The sequence below is a fragment of the Thunnus thynnus genome, chromosome 1 (genome assembly GCF_963924715.1).
Source record: "Thunnus thynnus chromosome 1, fThuThy2.1, whole genome shotgun sequence".
In the NCBI taxonomy this organism is placed as follows: Eukaryota; Metazoa; Chordata; class Actinopteri; order Scombriformes; family Scombridae; genus Thunnus; species Thunnus thynnus.
In genome coordinates this window covers 38708358-38726363 of record NC_089517.1, presented here as the reverse complement: position 1 = coordinate 38726363, position 18006 = coordinate 38708358, and the positions used below count along the sequence as shown (strand labels likewise).

Below are 18006 nucleotides of genomic sequence, written 5' to 3'. Positions count from 1 at the left end.
GGCGCTGTCGAGCCATTTTGTCCCGCTTTATAAAATATCGAAATTTTCGCCAGTCCTGACATCTGTGCAAATTTTCATGAGTTTTCGTGCATGTTTAGGCCCTAGTTCGTTATGTGCGCTGTTCAGTGACAAAGAATCCAGAATTATTTTATCAAACTAGTTTGCAATTGTTCCTGCCACATCATGATGATAAGGAGCTAAAAACGTCAAGTTTTAATTATTTTGAACTGTTTTACAAGAATGTTCATGTGAGGTTTAGCGATGGCTCGACGCATTTGGTCAAGTCAGTTGTTGACAGAAATAGAAAAATGTTTGAAATGGATGAATTGGATAGTATCCAAAACTCTATATAGTAGATGCCTGGTACGAACTGTGTCCAGAAAAAGAAGTAGAACGTTTAGAGTGTGAAAGAGAACAGATAGTAGAAGAACAGCACATCCAAACAGACTACTTGATTTGCTAGATCCAAAAAGTGATACAATTGCTGTAATAGGAGATTTTAATGACGACATTTTGAAAGTCTCAACAATTTGTAATTTTATGATTGACAGAGGGTATGTTCAAGTTGTCTCACAACCCATTACTGAAAAAGGCACATTAAACGTTAAAACAAGACATGATGTGGAAGAAAGTGTTGCCAACATATTTCAGTGATCATGAGGATTACAACAGCATTTAAAAGTAAAACTCGCAAACATTTAGGGCTGGAGTCAAGCGAAGGCAAATTGTAGGAATACAGAAACAAAGATTAGGAACGCTGTCAAAACTGAATCGAATCAGAGTTAGGAGGCTAGAAGCGCAACTGACTGCGAGAAACAGTCTACAATCTGGCGGTGAGTAGGAGGTTGCATTCAGTATTTAAGCAGAGCTCCTGATGGATGGCAGCTGGTCGCCTGACTCCCACACACCTGTCTCCACTGCTGTAATTTGGGCATAGACAAGGGAGAGAGACACACATACCCCCACACACTAGGAGGAGGTAGAAGTGGAGGGCATGACACAGGGGGTTTTTCACCACATGAAAATTTTGTTATTTGACTAAAGACAACGCATTTTCACATAATTTTGGACCATTATCATTATATAATTAAGTGCTATGTCCTGAAATGATCCAAATTCAGAATAGGATTAAAATTCATTTATATTTTAAATATAAGAAAATATTGTTTGTAGAGCAACAACAGTAATTTATTTAACTCAATACTGCAGCACCATTAAGTCCAGTCAGCTGCTGGAATTGGAGAAAGTGCACATGGTTTACACCTGTCGTGATTATGTACAAAGTGAAATTTCAGCAATGGCTTTCATCATTTAGTAACAGCACTACGCTGCTATTGAAAGGATAGAGGGGAAACACAGAGCATTTATTCAAAACTGCACTAATTACATAATTATCTAGATTTGGTAAGCAAAATTAGTATAATTATAACATAATATGAAATGCTGCCACTCATATGCTGTTGCTAGTGCAGGTTTTGCTTTACCATGTAGTGTCAAAAAGCAAAAGGCACTGGTAATGGTACTCCTGGTTTACTGGAATGGGGTTCGATTCCCTGCTAATGGTTTTGGCATTGACATGAAAGCCCATATTTTCACTCAAGTGTCTCTAGCAAATGTCACTAACTTCCATAACACTGAAAGAACTCTCAACACAACTGCGTCCCTCATTTGCAAACTACAGTAGGTAGCTTCTCAACCATTATATCCCTCCCACTGTAAATGTAGTTTAACAAAAACATTAAAAATACATTTTAAAAAAACTCCCCAAATGCTTAAGCCTGGTAGAGGGTCAAATTAGGCCTGGCAGACCACCTGGCTTGCAATACACTGGGAGAAACCCTGTAACTAATGACTTGTTTTCATCAATGTGTTTAGTTGACAAGATTAAAAGATGTATTTCTGTAAGTTAGTTTGTGTGCAGTAAACAGAGCAAACATTTAAAACTATGAATCTTTGTTCATTTCAAAAATCTCAAACATGGACTTGAGATATGGCCATGGGTGCTCTGGCAGGGAGGAATCGTCATTTATCTGCTGTAGCCATCATTACCACTGCCTGGTTAAAACTGAACTGTTCAAAAATGCAGCAAACACTTAAATGTGACTGACAGCATAGGAGTGGTTTACTGTGATTGGTTTTTCTCCTGTGACGAACACAACATATGGCCTATCACATTTCAGAAAAGAAAAGAAAATTCATCCGCTGACTTCAAAACTATGCTTCATAGTAACAAATAACGGGAACCTTCATAGAGATGTAATGGAGTCAAAAGTACAATATTTGTCTTTAAAATGTAGGCTCTGTTTACACCTGGCATTAACATCCGTCTTGGGTGATCCGATCACAAGTGAAAAGCTCTTAAGTACAGGTCTGAAAGCACCCAAGACGCATTGAGATCCGATCACTCAGACCACATTCGGAGGTGGTCTGGGCCACATTGAAGGACCGCCTATTCAACTGACGTTCTCTATTTTCCAAATGAGTTAGTGTCTGTTTATAAGTGGTAAGAAATCATAAATTATCTTTTATGTTTACCAGTAGGCTTGGCTCTGTTAAATTCAACAATATGTTTGATTAACGTAACTACAAATACAAAGTCATTTGTTATGATTTATGTTATCTGTCAAATTGAGTGATATGTTAACAGAGTCTGAATGGTAGCCCGGCCGGCAGTCACTGAACTCCAAAAGAGTGTTTTTTTTCAGAGCAACAGGCCTCCAGAGCAGTAGGCTTTTGTTTTCCGGACAACAGGTCATCAAACTATGGGCTTACGGTCCAATGGGACGTTTTCGATCTATTGGGGTTTCGGAATAATGTAAGGTCTAGAGAAAGCTACAAAAGAACCAGCTTTGGCGGAGATGAAATAAGACCGATGAAGCTGAAGTGGCATCCTTCATTGAGCAACAGCTACAAACGTCCGGCAAACAGCACGGTTACAGATGGATGCACCAGAAATGATGGATGGCGGGGATAATTACCAACAGAGAAACTGTGCTTCAGTTGATGAGACTGATGGATGTATATGGCGTAGACCTGCGTGCAAGCAACCATTTCAGATGGCGTATGTATGTCAGTCGTGGGCCAAAGTATGTGTGGCACATAGATGGGTATGACAAATTAAAGCCTTATGGCATATGTATCAGTGGCTGCATGGATGGCTTCTCAAGAAAAACGACATGGCTAGAAGCATACAAAACTAATAGTAACCCTCATATTATCGCAGGTTATTTTATAGATGCTGTGACTGAAAACAATGGACATCCACGAAAAGTCCGGTTGGATCATTTGACTGAGAAGACTCATGTTGCAGTGATGCAAAGGTTTCTGCACAACAGTGAGGATGAGTGCGGTACGGAGTGTGTCACTTCAGGTCCAAGCGTTGGCAATCAGAGGATTGAACGCTGGCGGTGTATCTTGCAAAGTGAATGTGCCCAGTTTTGGATGGACCATTTGGACCAGCTGAAAGCAGACGGCCATTTTGTTGACAGCTTCATAGAAAAATCACTGATCCAGTTTTGCTTCCAAAATGCCATACAGGTACAGTATCCTAAAAACCTTTTGTTTATTGTCACAGACTGGCTCAATGAATGTGATAAACAGTCAGGTTCAGGTGCCAAGTATTTGTTTTATTTAAAACTAAAACAAACATATTTATATAGAAAAGGCGTGAGGTGTGGAGAGTAACTGCATCAGTTGTGTATGTAGTGTGTGGATGAGTGAGCTGTGTATATGCTTCTGTTGTATGCAAAAGAAAAATACCAAAGCAAACAAAAACTGGGAGAGATGTAGATCCTAGGAGAGACAGAGAGACAATGGATGAGGGTGGTATTTATAGCCTTGGTGGAGGCCTATCCAGGTGTCCCTGCATTAACCTAACGACCCTCCCTGACTGCCAGCACCTGCATGAAGTGGCCAGGTAAACCACTGCGGGCAGAAAGGGAGGGGTCGTAACGTTATCAACACAGATATAACTGTAGTCATTTTCAAATATGAACTATATATGAACAGACGTGTAACATACAATGGGAGATTGTCCGTGTCAGACACGATGGAAGTCAAAGACGTCATATTTGAGTTGATGATCTGCTTGTCCAACAGTTTGATAAATTGCGCGTACTATCTCACTTACTGCCGGATTTTGTTGCACTTACAGCAGCGAGCAGTTGTAGCCCGCTCGCTCACTGTGAATTCTCTGGAGAATTCAGTGCTGTATTCACACATGGGCTCGATCTAGGGAGCTGGCAGGGTAAAGTCCATTTAATGACTGGTCCGACTGATTCGGACATTTTCGTTCACACACACAGCTCCTTCGGGTAATGTCCAGATAGCTTCAGGGTTGCGGTGCATGTGTGAAAGGGGTTTAGAGGAGAGATAACGGCATAAAACACGGACTATTTTCTAACAAACTTTTTCACTCTCTTTCTGTACATTCTGTAGGAGGACTTTGATGAAGTTGTAACTGCCTGGAATGACCATTGCATAAGAAAAACCAACAACCCTCGGGCTCCCAGTGGTCGCCCTACCATGATGTATGCAGTTCCCAGCCTTTATGGGGCTCAGAATTTCTTGCATCCAGCAGATCAAATGAAGATAGAAATATGTGGAAAGGACTGTTGTTTTAAGGACTATCCTTGTGATGAGGATGTGTTTCACTTATGTATGGAACTGATGGCTGAGCACAACCTGGAAATGTCTGATGATGTGTATGAAATTACCAACCTTTATCTAAGACTTCGTCAAATGATTATTGATGGGCTGGAGGAGTAGAGTATATGCTTTGAGAAAAAGCATCAGTTATGCTTACCATTGTAGCATGAACAAATATGCCCTGAACTGTTTATTGTACATTCCATCTGAAATACAGGCACACAGGTTGGATATATCAGTGACAATATCTTAAAATTAATTGAAAATTAGCGTTAAATGATTAAAAACAGCAACTTTATGCACTAATTACTATTTTTGCCCCCAAAATTTAGTAAATGCCTCAATTTTTTAGACAGTGGGGGCAAAAGTTGCCCCCACAAATTTTGTTTCTTTTTTTTTACACTGACATAATCATTCCATTGACATGAAAACTAAATGATAAATGACCAACCAATTAATTCCAAACAATACAATACACTCAAAGAAAACATAAAATCACCTGATCCCATACAACCCCCCTCACACGCACTCACGCTCGTCCACGCACAGCCAGTTAGTGTGTATGACCATTCATCCACCATCCCAGTCCTCACAAACACCCACTCATCCACACACACAGTCCCGACTGGGCAACTGCTGCTGGAGCCGGCCAGCTCGGGGACAAAGACTGGGGGGTCGAGCAGTAACTTGGAGAAAACAGTCACAATAGCAAGCGAAGCAGAAAGCAGCATGCACCGCAGCTATAGTCTATGTAGCAGGGCGACAGAGCAGTCCCAAGCAAAACCACCACTGCACACCGAGGGTGGGCGAAGCAGCAGTGTTCCTGCACTTATCTTAATGTCCAGAGTTCAGCCACAGGTCCCGATCAGCAAGCGTCCTCCCAGTGAGGAGGAAGATGAGAAGGCTCTGCACTGCTCTGTGCTAACCGGAGCATCTGTGGTGCGTCGGTGATGTGTTCAGGATCCACTGAGTGCTTTACTTGCTTATGGCAAAACAATGGAGCTCATCACAATCACCTTAACCACCATGGACCACTGCATGGAGAGCAGAGAAGGAAGTGAAAGGCCAGGAAGTGGTACATAAACACACTGAATGTAATCATCAATTAAACAGCCAGCTGCTGAGGATAGAAACTAGAAGTCCCAGATCCAGGGAATGGAGAAACGTTAAAGTTTCACAAAGACATCCCTTTGGTGTTACCACGGACATAAAGTTATGGTTATTTGCATTTTGTTATGACAGTTTGGTCCAGATAAAAGCATAAATAAAGTAGGCAACACAGTTTCAACAGGCTGCACGCGCTGTAGTGGAGGAGAATCAGTTATGGCCAACACTTTTTGGCACGATACCGGATCTTTTCCCCACTTCACTATCTTTATGTGCAATGTCTATTTTTGCCGGACCGGCTCGCACACAACAGAAAAAAATAAATAATTGCGACAACACAAACGGGCCTACAGGTTGCTAGCCATCTGGCAATCTATGGCGATGGGGGTGGGTGCTGCTGTCCACACCCCTACAAGAGTTGTATACTTTGTTTTAAATAAATAACAGTGTGTGAGCAAAAGGCGGAAGACTCAGCAGCCACACATTCACACATTTCTCCGTTCTCTATTTCTCTGTTTAGCGTCTTTAGGTTAGGCTAACCCATCTAACCGATTGATGCTAACTTTGGAGCTAACCCCCTTCACTTTCCCAGCAGTTGGAGAAACAACAGAGGTGACTTTTCTTGGTCTCGAGAAGCTGCAGCATTTATTAACTGACACGCTGTAGCCTGTACTGTACATTCACTACCAAACTGATAACTTACGGCTAACCTTGTCCTCTGTCCAGCTTACATTCACTGTCACTTCTCTGTTGTTCGCTCTCTCACTCAACCACTCACTCGCCCACTACGTACACATATTACACACTTCCCTACACTCACTTCCTTTAAGAAGCTACGCTAGGAGTTTCCCAGGCAACGACACAGAGGTTAACTCAGGTTTCGGAGTAGTGCTGCACAGAGTCTCCCAAACGCTATTGAATTCCGAATGAATGGCTATTTAGCGTAATTTTTGGCATTAAAAAATATTTTCTTTTGGCCTGGCGGGGGTTTTCATTGGCCCACCAGGCCTGTACAAGTATAAGGGAAATACAGAAATTGAATTCAGTTAGTGAAACCCAGTAAAGCTAACATGAGCCAAATCAAATTTACTGGCAGAGGTCACTCACATGTTGCATGCTATCCTCAGCGTTAATCTGGATAATATTGTGTGTCCATTTAACGTTATTTTACTACATCTTGTCATTTCTACAAGTTGATGCACATACCTTCAAGAAGCTCACATCTGGGTTTGTTGTCGAGAGCACTAGCTTGCTCCACACCTGTAACATTACTCCAAAATCACTTGCCTATCAATGACAGAAAGCTAGCTAGTGCATGTGACTTCTTGATGGTAGGCCGAAGTCAAAATATTGAGAAGGTTTCTCATTATTTTGAGACACTACTACTATTTCTCATAATTACATATTTTCTGTCAGTTAAAGAATTGTTAAGGGTCTTATTTATTAAGAATATGAAACCAAATTTAATGAATCTGTATTTACCAACATTTTTTGTTTTTTTCTTATAAATTGTACATTTCTGATGCATCCATCTGTAACCGTGCTGTTTGCCGGACGTTTGTAGCTGTTGCTCAATGAAGGATGCCACTTCAGCTTCATCAGTCTTATTTCGTCTTCGCCAAAGCTGGTTCTTTGGTAGCTTTCTCTCTAGGGTCCAGAGGCTTAGTTTGATATTATGTGATTCCTCTAAAACCACTAATATTTCACGATTTGTGAATCCACGTCTGAAGTAGTCTTCAATGATGACAACCATTTGGGTCTGCTAAGCTTTGTCTTACCCACTTGCTTCTGTTGCTTTGGTGCATATGAGGAATAGTTCTATGCAAATATTATACTTAGTTTCTCATCATTTTGAGATGCTAAGTCATTATTATGAGAAATTATCTCATAATAGTCACTGAGCTCCAAAAGAGTGTTTTTTTCGGAGCAACAGGTTGTCAGACTATGGGTATTCGGTCCAATGGGACATTCTCCATATATTGGGGTTTCGGAATAATGTGTCTTTGGACCAGTGAGCAGTCTCCATGACGAGTGAGTGACTCAGTAGCTAATTTAGCTAAGCTAGCAGCAACAGGCTGACAAAATATGTATTTCTTAATCCATTCCAACATCACAGATCGTTAAACAAAAGAAATCTACATGCACCAGTTCAAACATTCTTACTATTACTAAGACAGAGGTTGTGTGCAAACATACTAGTGTATTGATTATCTATCGTCTCCGCTCCCACTCTGTCTTCCCCATGGACTTCAAAACTCCCTCCCTCGTTTACTTGCTGTGTATGTTGCTAAGCTGTCACTCTGTTCGAGACTGGCCAATAGAGACGTGTCTTAGATCTTTCAGCATAGGTTCCGCCCACGAAATTCAGCTCAACAGCTATGGAGCTTTTCCCCTATCTTTATTCAAGAGCGTGGTATATCAAATTGAGAGCATAATTTATTGATTTCATGCTCAAATTTTGTAATTTGTCCCTCAAAACCCTGCCCTCACACTCAAATAGCCTCTGCTTGCACTTAGATTTGCTCTGTTTCTGCTCAAACTGTGTGCTTGCAGTCAAATATAATGTTGCTTGCACAGATTTCCTGCGCTCAAACTTCAGCTCCTCTCCTCGCACTCACGTTGCTTCTGTGTGCTCGTGGAACATCTGCTCTCAGATTTCTTCTCTGCTCTTGGATTTTTTGTGCAAAAACCAATAGAAGGCCAGGTTTGGTGTTAACCAATGAAATGATCCCTGCCTCCTTGCAAACTTGTTTGCTTCTTTATAAAAAGTACTTCCCTTGCTTTCTTTATGACTTTTGAAATAAAAAAGACGGTTCATTTATACACCAGCACCTGTGATTTTTACTATAGTAGCTGCATACAGTATTGTAGTAGCTGCATGGCACAGTGCCCGCCTGAGAAAACGATGTCACCCTCATCATACACGTTTTTATGGTTACGCCCGTGTGAGAAGGCTAGATGGTCACTTGAACTTCATTTTTTATATGTTAAATTTAAATGATAAGTGTTACAAGGACCCACAGTTGTAGTTTTACTTCTTTTCGGGACCCACAGTTGTAGTTTTCTCAGGCTGGTTAGTAGTTCCTTCATCTGGACTGCTGCTAGCGCAAAGCCACTGACACAGTTAGCTTAGCCTGTTAGCACCTGCTACTGCTGATAGCGTATTCAGACCAAATCAGGCGGTGCTGCGTTCAACCACAGGATGGAGCTGAGGTGTGTGTGGGGTTGTGGGCGTGTTTATTTGAGCTCTACAACGTAACCGCTGTGAAAATGGAGAAAGGGAGTGCTGTCGGCGAGAATGCAGGTGAATCATATCAATAAAAAGTTATTTTCTGATTGTTTCACAGCGGTTATGTTTGGAAATTTAAAAAAAAAACAACAACAAAACACTTTGTCCATGATTAAGTTTGCTGAATTTTATCGTAAAAAGATCAGAGTCGAACCATTTTGTCTGGCATTACTTAGTGACCAATAATGTGGGTTGCAAAATGATTATATAATGAATAAACACTGAATCAAAGTTTGGCTTAAGACACACAGAATACTCCAGCAAAGCATTGTTTTGACTTACGACTGGCAACTGGTAAATATTCTTATCTGAAGTCACGCCAGAGTGAAGAGAAAAGGGGGGGATAAGTGTGTGTGTGTGTGTGTGTGTGTGTGTGTGTGTGTGTGTGTGTGTGTGTGAGAGAGAGCATGGAGTGAGAGGGGAGAGAAGTTCCAAGGTTAAAGGTTATCACTGATTAAGTCCAGACCTTCTTTTGGGCTTTCAGAGGCACGCAGCAGAAGAAAAAGGGGGCACTGGGTCTCCTACACAGAGACAAGTAGAATGACAAAGTTGGGAAAAGTATGAACAAAACAGAAGAGAACAGAGAAGGACGGCTCTTCAAAGAGCCTCTGAGTTCACTTTTAAAAAGGATTGACTGTTTTGGTGAAGTGGCTGGGAGAATATACTGCAAAGTAAAAGAATTATGTATCAGTAAAGAAAACTTCATAACTAGGCTACATTCAAAATAAAAACTACAAAATGCATACAGTAGGCCTATGTGTGTGTTTAGGTTAATATTTTACATTTAAGTACATTGGCTTAATCCAATAAATAAATATCATCAAACAGTTACATAAAATAGAGCAAATAAAATTACAGCTCAGATAACTACTCAACGTAAAGACAATGATTCAAACAACATGCAACTACGTGGTTTCAGTGATAGCAGCATCCATAGCAACCACCATAGCAACCATAGAAAACCTGAAAAAATTATAAACAAAACTAAACATCATATACATTCATTGAACGAAGAAAATAAAACACACATCTCTCGCAAGAAATGCATTTTAATGCCAAAACTATATTGAAATATTGCATTTTCTAATAGAGTCAAACTTGAGTCACATGAGTTGGAGTACTAAATTGGAATTGGACCATACAGACTGTTTCTTGGACCATCCAATCATACGCCACACTGGGAAGGCAGCAGGGATAAACGATGAAGGGAAGGACACTTGCACCAGCTGCACTGACAGACAAGTGCACAGTAATGTGCTCCCTGGTGGTTGTCTGCTGACGATAGGCATGTGTTAATCACAACTGTAATATAGGTTAGCTTTATAAGTCAACAGCATCATAACCTTTGAGTAATGTTTGAATATTGAACACATAGCACATATTTCTTAACCTAGGGGTGGATCTGCTGTCCAGGGGTATGCCACTATATGGAAAATGGACTCTGCACCCAGCAACTGTGGCGCAAGTGTGGCTGCGTTATGGCCGGGCCAAGGTGGATCTGTTTGCATCAAGAGAAAACACACAGTGTCTGCTGTTCTTCTCAATGCGGGGGGTTAGGTGCACAACTGGCCACCTGTCCTCCTGTACACATTTCCTCCTTTTGCTCAGATAGCTCTCACTCTGTCCAGAGTGAGGGAGCACCGCCACACACTGGTTCTAGCCCCTCATTATAGCTTTGCACTGGCCAGCAATGCAGTGGCTGGCAGAGATTTATCTACTGCTGTGAGGACAGCCGTGGCAGCTCCTGCTATGCAGGGACATGCTGTGGCGGTGGGGGGGGGGGACAATATTTCACCCACATCCGGAAGGCCTGGCTCTATGGGCCTGCTCAGTGAGTGGTATAATTCAAGCACAGTGGTGCTGCCTCAGAATGTAATTGACAGCATTCAGAGTGCTAGACTCAAGGTAAGAAAGGTGCAGCACAGACAGACTTTGCCAAGTTCAATGTAATTACCACACAAATAGCCTTTAATGTTATATGTTTATTATTCTCCATGCACAACTGGCCCCAACTAAGAATCAACACTACCAGCACATCAAGTTCATACTGGTTCTGTCAAGTAGGGCGGGTCATATAATATAATAACATAATTTCTAATAATTGCTTTCAATGGCTCACAAGTGATTCATAATATATCAACAAATGATTAATTATCTAGCCTATTTCATGCCTATAAGTCATCATTTATAGATGACTTACAACATATTTGTGATGTTAACATATATTAATGTTTTGTTCATGGTAGTACGTCATTAAATAATGTCTTATAAATGACTTACTACTGATTGTTATTATAAAGTGTCACCACAAAGTTTAGTCAACATGAAAGCAGCATTTAATCTTTGAGGGAGATCATCAGGTAGGTGCTGGGACACTGGTTGGCTCCTGTGTGGGCATGTGGCTTTATACAGGTTTGCTGTCAATTAATGTAATAATAAATAACAACAATAATTATACTACACAGCAGCTATAAAAAGAATATGGATCTGAAGTCAAACCGGACCTTCTGGATTATGATGGTGAAAGAATCGATTGCACTTTTAGTCCAGTAGGCGATACACTATGGCAGAAAAAACAAACAAACTACAACACACGACAAAACTATACAATCCAAAGAGAGTTCAAAACAATCCCAAAATACAGTGAAAGCCAAATAATCTAAAATAATTCAAGCACAGCAACTAATAAATATACCTGCAAAACAAACATCAAATCAAGAATATTCTGCCATGTGACACGGATACAAGAAAAAAGTTGCTTAACGACTAATTGCGCGAAAACTGCACAGTCATAGCACACTTGTTGGCTGGGCATGCCATGACATACTTGATAGGTGTACATGTCGCTTCAAAGCTGCAAGAGGAAGAGGGCACCGGACAAGGTCTGAGAAAACGGAGACACATCAAGAAAAGGGTAAAGATGAGACCAGTGGATCCCAGCACTAAAGAAAAACAGTGCAGAAAGTGTTGATAGTCACATCACAAGAGCGAATAGCAGCAGAAGCCATAACGCAGACAATGTTGATGTTAAATAAATTCCAAATGGTGCAGGATAAAGAAAATACTATGAAGGGACAGATTGCATTGTGGAGAGGAAGTTGTTCATGATACAGAGGATAAAGATGCAACAAGTGCAATGAAAGTGATTATGATGGCTGAAGTACATGGAGATAAAAGGGCTGAGTGTGTTGATGACACCTTATTTTGTGTCTGTAAACAGCCAAATAACTCAAATGAGCCATATGCCCAGTGTAGTCTCTGCAAGAACTGGTTTCATCCGGTTTGCATTGGCGACCAGAGTGTGGAAGACATTGCTACCATATCCACATGCCCCTGTCCTTCCTGCAGTACAAATGCCAAGGTGACAGACTCTGGACATGGTAAAGAGGAGGTTATCCTTTGGAAAAGAAATGCCATCTAGAAATCCAACCAGATGAGAGGTAAGGATACAGTCTTTAAGAAAGGCAGGGCTGACATAATCAGCTGTGAAATAAGTACTGTGAACAAATTCTGTGTTCAAGAGTAACAAAGTAAAATTCAGAGTCAACAGGCTGAAGGGCATTATTAGTGGGGTAAAGCTGTGTGTAAATTCACAGGCTGCACAAACTATTCACTTTTAATGGCAGCTGATCCGGATATTACCAAAGGTAAAAGAAATGTTCATGTCACAGTTCAAGGAAAGACCTCACATAGTTGTGATGAACAACACTCAGGACACTGTCAGTAACCAGAGCACTAGAAACTGAAAAGACAACTTGGAGAATACACTCCCATGCCTGTCCACATGAAACAAATTGCCAGATGAAGATGAAATCATAGCATGAAATCTTCAGTGTCAACTCAGTCTCAGAGTTCTTTGGAAGACATCCGTTAAGAAAAATCTTGACAGTCGCTTGGATAGGGATGTGTTCATGGAGTGCATTGAAATTTAACAAAAGCAGGATGTGGAAAAATTGAGCACAGGAGTATACAATATGTTGCAATTTCTTCTTTTATTGTTCATTCATATTCTGAGTCCCAGAAGACCTACAGAAAAAAATTAGTTGTTTGCTATATTTGGATGCCACTGGCAGTGTAGTTGCCAAACCTCACCCATGTAGCCAGTCAGTAGTTCCTGGGGCTGTAACGTTAACATCAGTCCTGCACTGGCTGACTTTCTTGCGTCGTGATTTTTACAAGCTGTTTCAGAAACACTTGAAGCCACAGAGAGTATAAACAGATTTCAGTTGGGTGATTCATGCAGTAGTTCAGGTATTCGACATGATCAGCATTCCAGACTACCTGAAGCTCTGCTTTGAGGTGTGCCAAGGGTAGCAGACAGTGGAGCTGATGGTAATACACCATCCAGGTGTATGGTGTACATATTTTCGTCAAGAACTGACACAAAGCGTTGTCAGGAACACCTCTGCACTACAGGATGCTTTACATCCAACGAAGACAGACGAGATAGAATTGAAAAATGAAGACCAAAACCATGATGATTTTGGAGACAGGCAACAGCATCCCCTTTCTTTGCTCATATGGAAGGGGTCATCAGGCAGGCATGGGAGGAAGCATGGAAGGATGAGACAGAGGGAGTAGGACAATCAAATGCTCAAGTAATTCTGCGTTATGCTGGTACTGTTCCACTGTGGACAGGACTTATGCTGAAAAATCTTGGCAAAACCCGGGTTGAGAATTGATGAGAATTGGTTCCGTATAACAAAATCTGTCAACCTAGCATCAAAACTACACAGAAGAGCTGGAGATTTTCTTCAGCTACAGCATGAGTTTGTAGTTGGAAGACTTAACGGAATGGCAATCACGAATAACACATCCCAAACAAACTCTCAAGACACACACAAACCCACAGGCTCTGACGCACTTCCTCTTTCTGAAGAGGACACATGAAGGAAGCAAAGTGCAAGTAGAAAATAGTACTCAAAAAAATATCCCAGTCTCAGCTCAGTTAAAAAGAGTAGCATGATCAGAAATAAATGTACATTAATTATATATTTCTATTAATTGTTATATTTCTAGGACGCAGGTGAAGAGCAGGACGGAGATATGGAGCAGAAACAGGGAGGGTAGGAGTCTCATGCTACAGCTAGCTTGATTTCCAGACGTTGCCTACCCTAGCTTTAAATTGTCCGTTATGCTTGACTTGCTTGGTCCCTGACACTGCCTACGTAATGCGTTGTTGAGAGCCAGTGGAGGGAAACAATAATTGGAGTAATATGTGATGTTTTTGAGAGAATGATAACCTTATGTGGGTTTGTTACTGCAGACGTGAAATATGAAGATGTGCTGTATGTATCGGAATGTTATTTTTCAGGGTCCTTTTATGCCTTTATATTTTATATGTTGCTATAGTAAATAAATATATAAATGTAGAATTATTAAGACCTGCCAAAACATTACATTCATGATGCTTCTTAATTATTGAAAAGATAGCAAGGTGGCTGTGTTTTTACTCAATTGTTTACCTTTCAGCTTTTCAGGTAATATATAATAAATAAATATAGGTTTGTTGCTTAGTTGTAGTTATTGATTCAGACCCATGAAGACTGATGCCCTTTGCAAATGTTATATTCCAACAGCACCACTAGATGACAGGAGAGAGCTTAGTATGACTCTCTTCCATTCCTATACACTCTATACATCGTCTCAGCCTGCAGACATGTTTACATGTTTAAGTACATTACATTTCATGGAGAAATAAGTTATCACAATGTCCTTTTTTTTATCTATTGTCAAGAATTAGGAAAGACTAAGATATGGCAGAGAACCAGCTGACTGATAAATAGAGAGACTGGGTGTATTTGGATGTGTTAATCAACCACTCATAGATTTTTGTGATTGCATATTTATAATGAACAGCCAGAGCAGTCAGCATAAAAGCTCTCATTATGCAGACAGGCATGTTCAAACAGATTGCATTTACTGCAGCCGCCTCACTGTGAAGACATGATGAAAGAGAGTTGAGGGAGACGGAGGCGAGTGCCAGTGAACTCGCTGTGAACTCTCTCATCTTTCCACAGCTCTCTGAAGGAACGAGAGAACACAGAAAATGGAAGGAGGAGGACAGGTCTGAGGTAAGATACACATCTTAACATGTTGCATTTGTGACTTATTGATTCATCTTCAGGTTTTCTTTTGTGAACACAAATTTTTATTTATTGTTTTTGTAATACATGGAACACAGAAAACACAACTCTAAGATTGAGACAGAACAAAATATAATATATATGATGTAATACAGAAGATATCTTAGCCCATATAAAGAAATAACGAGATTACATAAATAAAATACACTAAAAAAACTTTGACTAGAGAGCACAGAAAGTATCAATTTAAAGAGAGAAGGACAGATAAGGAGAAGAGTGGATGTTTCGAATCATCATTGGTCTGCACTCTGTCTCCAACACGGTTAATAAATAGTAATAACGGTGAAATGTATCTTCCTGTTCTTTTATTTGAATGAAATGTTTGTTTGTTTTTTGTTTTGTTTTATTGTTATGCATCATTACTTCTCTCATCCGACTTGTATTTTCAATTTTCATTTCACAAACACATATTACAGGCCTTTAGGATGCGCAGAAACTCACAAAGCTTTGCACGCTTGTTCGAATGAGTACTTTTGATATCACAGATGGGCTTGGGCATGACACAGCAGTTCTATAGAGCTCCTTCATTACTTTTGGCATTTTTGAGGTGCTAGGAATGCTCGAAAATTCATGAAACTTTGCACATTCATCAGAAGTGGTAAAACTCGATGTCACATATGTGACGCGTTCCATCAAAATGAGTCCGAAGTCGCAACCACCTGTTCTTGAAGAAACACATTTTTACATGAAAAACATGATTTTCAACTGTTTTGGGTTTTTGTATGTTTCTGAATAAATAAAGTCTCAGCTTTCATACAATGTCAACATTAATTTAAAATTCAAACGATTAGTATAGTTTTGAAGTTCTTCAACATAACGTTAGGTCAGAAAGTTACATCTGACAATAACTGGACCGAGCTAATTTTGGATTATTTCACCGCGCCGGCTAGTGATAGTGGAGCGGAGTCTGACAGCAGCGCAACCTCCAAGTCGGACTCGGACATCCCGCCGGCTAACATTAGCGCCGATCATGATGGTGAAAGTGAGATGGAGGAAGACAAGAAAGAAGATATTCCAGTCATGCCTGACCTGATGATGGCATACAATGTATCAGATTATAGTTATTTAAACAAGGACAGTGATAAAGAGCTGAAGATGTAGCTGCAAACTCTACAACAGTGGCACTACAAGCTCTTCACACCGGAGGAGATCGTGAGAAGACGCGACCAAATTAAAGAAATGACTAATGGTAAGTGTTTAGTTTAGTTACACGATCCTTTTGTGTTTATTTGTTTGTAAAGGCTATTAAAAATCACTAGAATAGGCTAAGAAAGTAGTCTAGCTAGTGTTATCAGTGACTAATAATGTTATTTGTGTAATTTAGCAGAACAGTTGTGTTACATTGTCACCACAACATAAATATGAAAACAATTTAATAATACAAACGTAATTTCTAAGAGACAGGGTTGCTGTGAGAGACACAAAAGGTGAGGATATCATTTTAAATATAGTAAAACAAATAGCCCAACATATAGTAAGAGTATAGGTTGCAAAATCATCTGATATCACATGGTGATATTGATTATATTTCTGAATATGGGGCTGTATTAATATGGAAACGATCATGCCTCTTTTAACAATGATTCAACATGATTTAGACAGCTTAAAGTCTTTGTGATGACTTGATTTTTCATTTTATGCCATGTCATTTTTTAGATGAAAAACATCTCTTTCTCCTTGGGAAGATCAGTTCCCATATGACTCTGTCCAAGGATACGGTATTCTCCAAGAGAAGCCAGCAGAAAGAGTGCAAGCTTCAGAGGACTGCCTACTCTCTTGATGGACAGCAAATATGCCGGAAAACCTTCAAGTTTCTGCATGCATGAGTTAACTTTTAAAATACATTCTACATTAAGCACTTTCACCTGTAAATGCTATGCATATGATATATCTCCTAATCTAATTGGCATAATGGTTATTTATTCCAGAATATCTCAAAACAAGCTCACCAACCTTATAAAATTTTATAAGCAACACGAATTGGCACCAAGGATGAAAAGGTTTGGTGGGTGTGTTTTGGGCAGGAGGCTGCTGACTGTTCAAGACATCCAACGAATTAAGCAGTTCATCACCAACTTTGCTGATGTCCATGCCATGCCACTCCCTGGGCGCATCCCTGGTTTCAAACAATCAGATATCCAGGTGCTACCCACAATGGAGACCATGACATCAGTGTGGTGGAGATACAAAAGTCAGACTATGATATGAATTGTATTTTTTGCTCATTAGAATTTGCAATTTTGTAAAATCAATTCAAGAATACAAGTACTCAATTCAAGTATTCCTCTCCCTCTTAAACATTGGTGTAGGCCACCGTGCTGCTGGCAACAGCACATTTCGAAAGCTGTGGAGGCAGCAGACCCCCAACATTGTCATTGGGAAACCAATAACAGACTTGTGCTGTTTCTGCCAAAAAAATAATAATGCCATCTGCCACAGCTCCAATCTACCGGACTGTGTGAAGTCTGCAAAGTTGAGGAAGCAGGAGCAACACCTCTGCATTGTTGGCAAGGAGTGTCAGGCACACCAGGACATGGTTATATGCTGCAGGGCAACAGTTGGTATGCTGGGTGTCAAGCTTGGGCCAAATCCACCCTGTAGCCAAGACCTCACCATGCACTACAGCTTTGATTATGCACAGCAGGTATGTTTTATTACAACTATAATGTTTCAATGAACATTTAGGGTAAATTGTTGTTTGTGTGGTGTATTTGGAGTCTGCTGTGAGAGTGTGCCTCAGCAGGTCAACTACTTGATCAATGAGGCTCACTGTATCAGCAAGGGCTTCAATGCAGTCATCTCCTATCTACAGCATTT

General features: G+C 40.4%; 2 long non-coding RNA genes across 2 annotated transcripts; one reads left to right on the top strand and one right to left on the bottom strand.

Annotated features, from left to right (window-relative positions):
• Positions 1–668: 668 nt before the first annotated feature.
• Positions 669–5683, top strand: LOC137188155 (uncharacterized). Its single transcript, XR_010929333.1, has 2 exons — positions 669–3537; positions 4438–5683. It is a non-coding gene; the product is annotated as an uncharacterized lncRNA (long non-coding RNA).
• On the bottom strand, positions 3660–7908 carry LOC137188151 (uncharacterized). The gene is made up of 2 exons (XR_010929330.1): positions 4733–7908; positions 3660–4545 (listed from the first exon to the last, which is right to left on the bottom strand). It is a non-coding gene; the product is annotated as an uncharacterized lncRNA (long non-coding RNA).
• Between the last annotated feature and the right edge of the window lie 10098 nt (positions 7909–18006).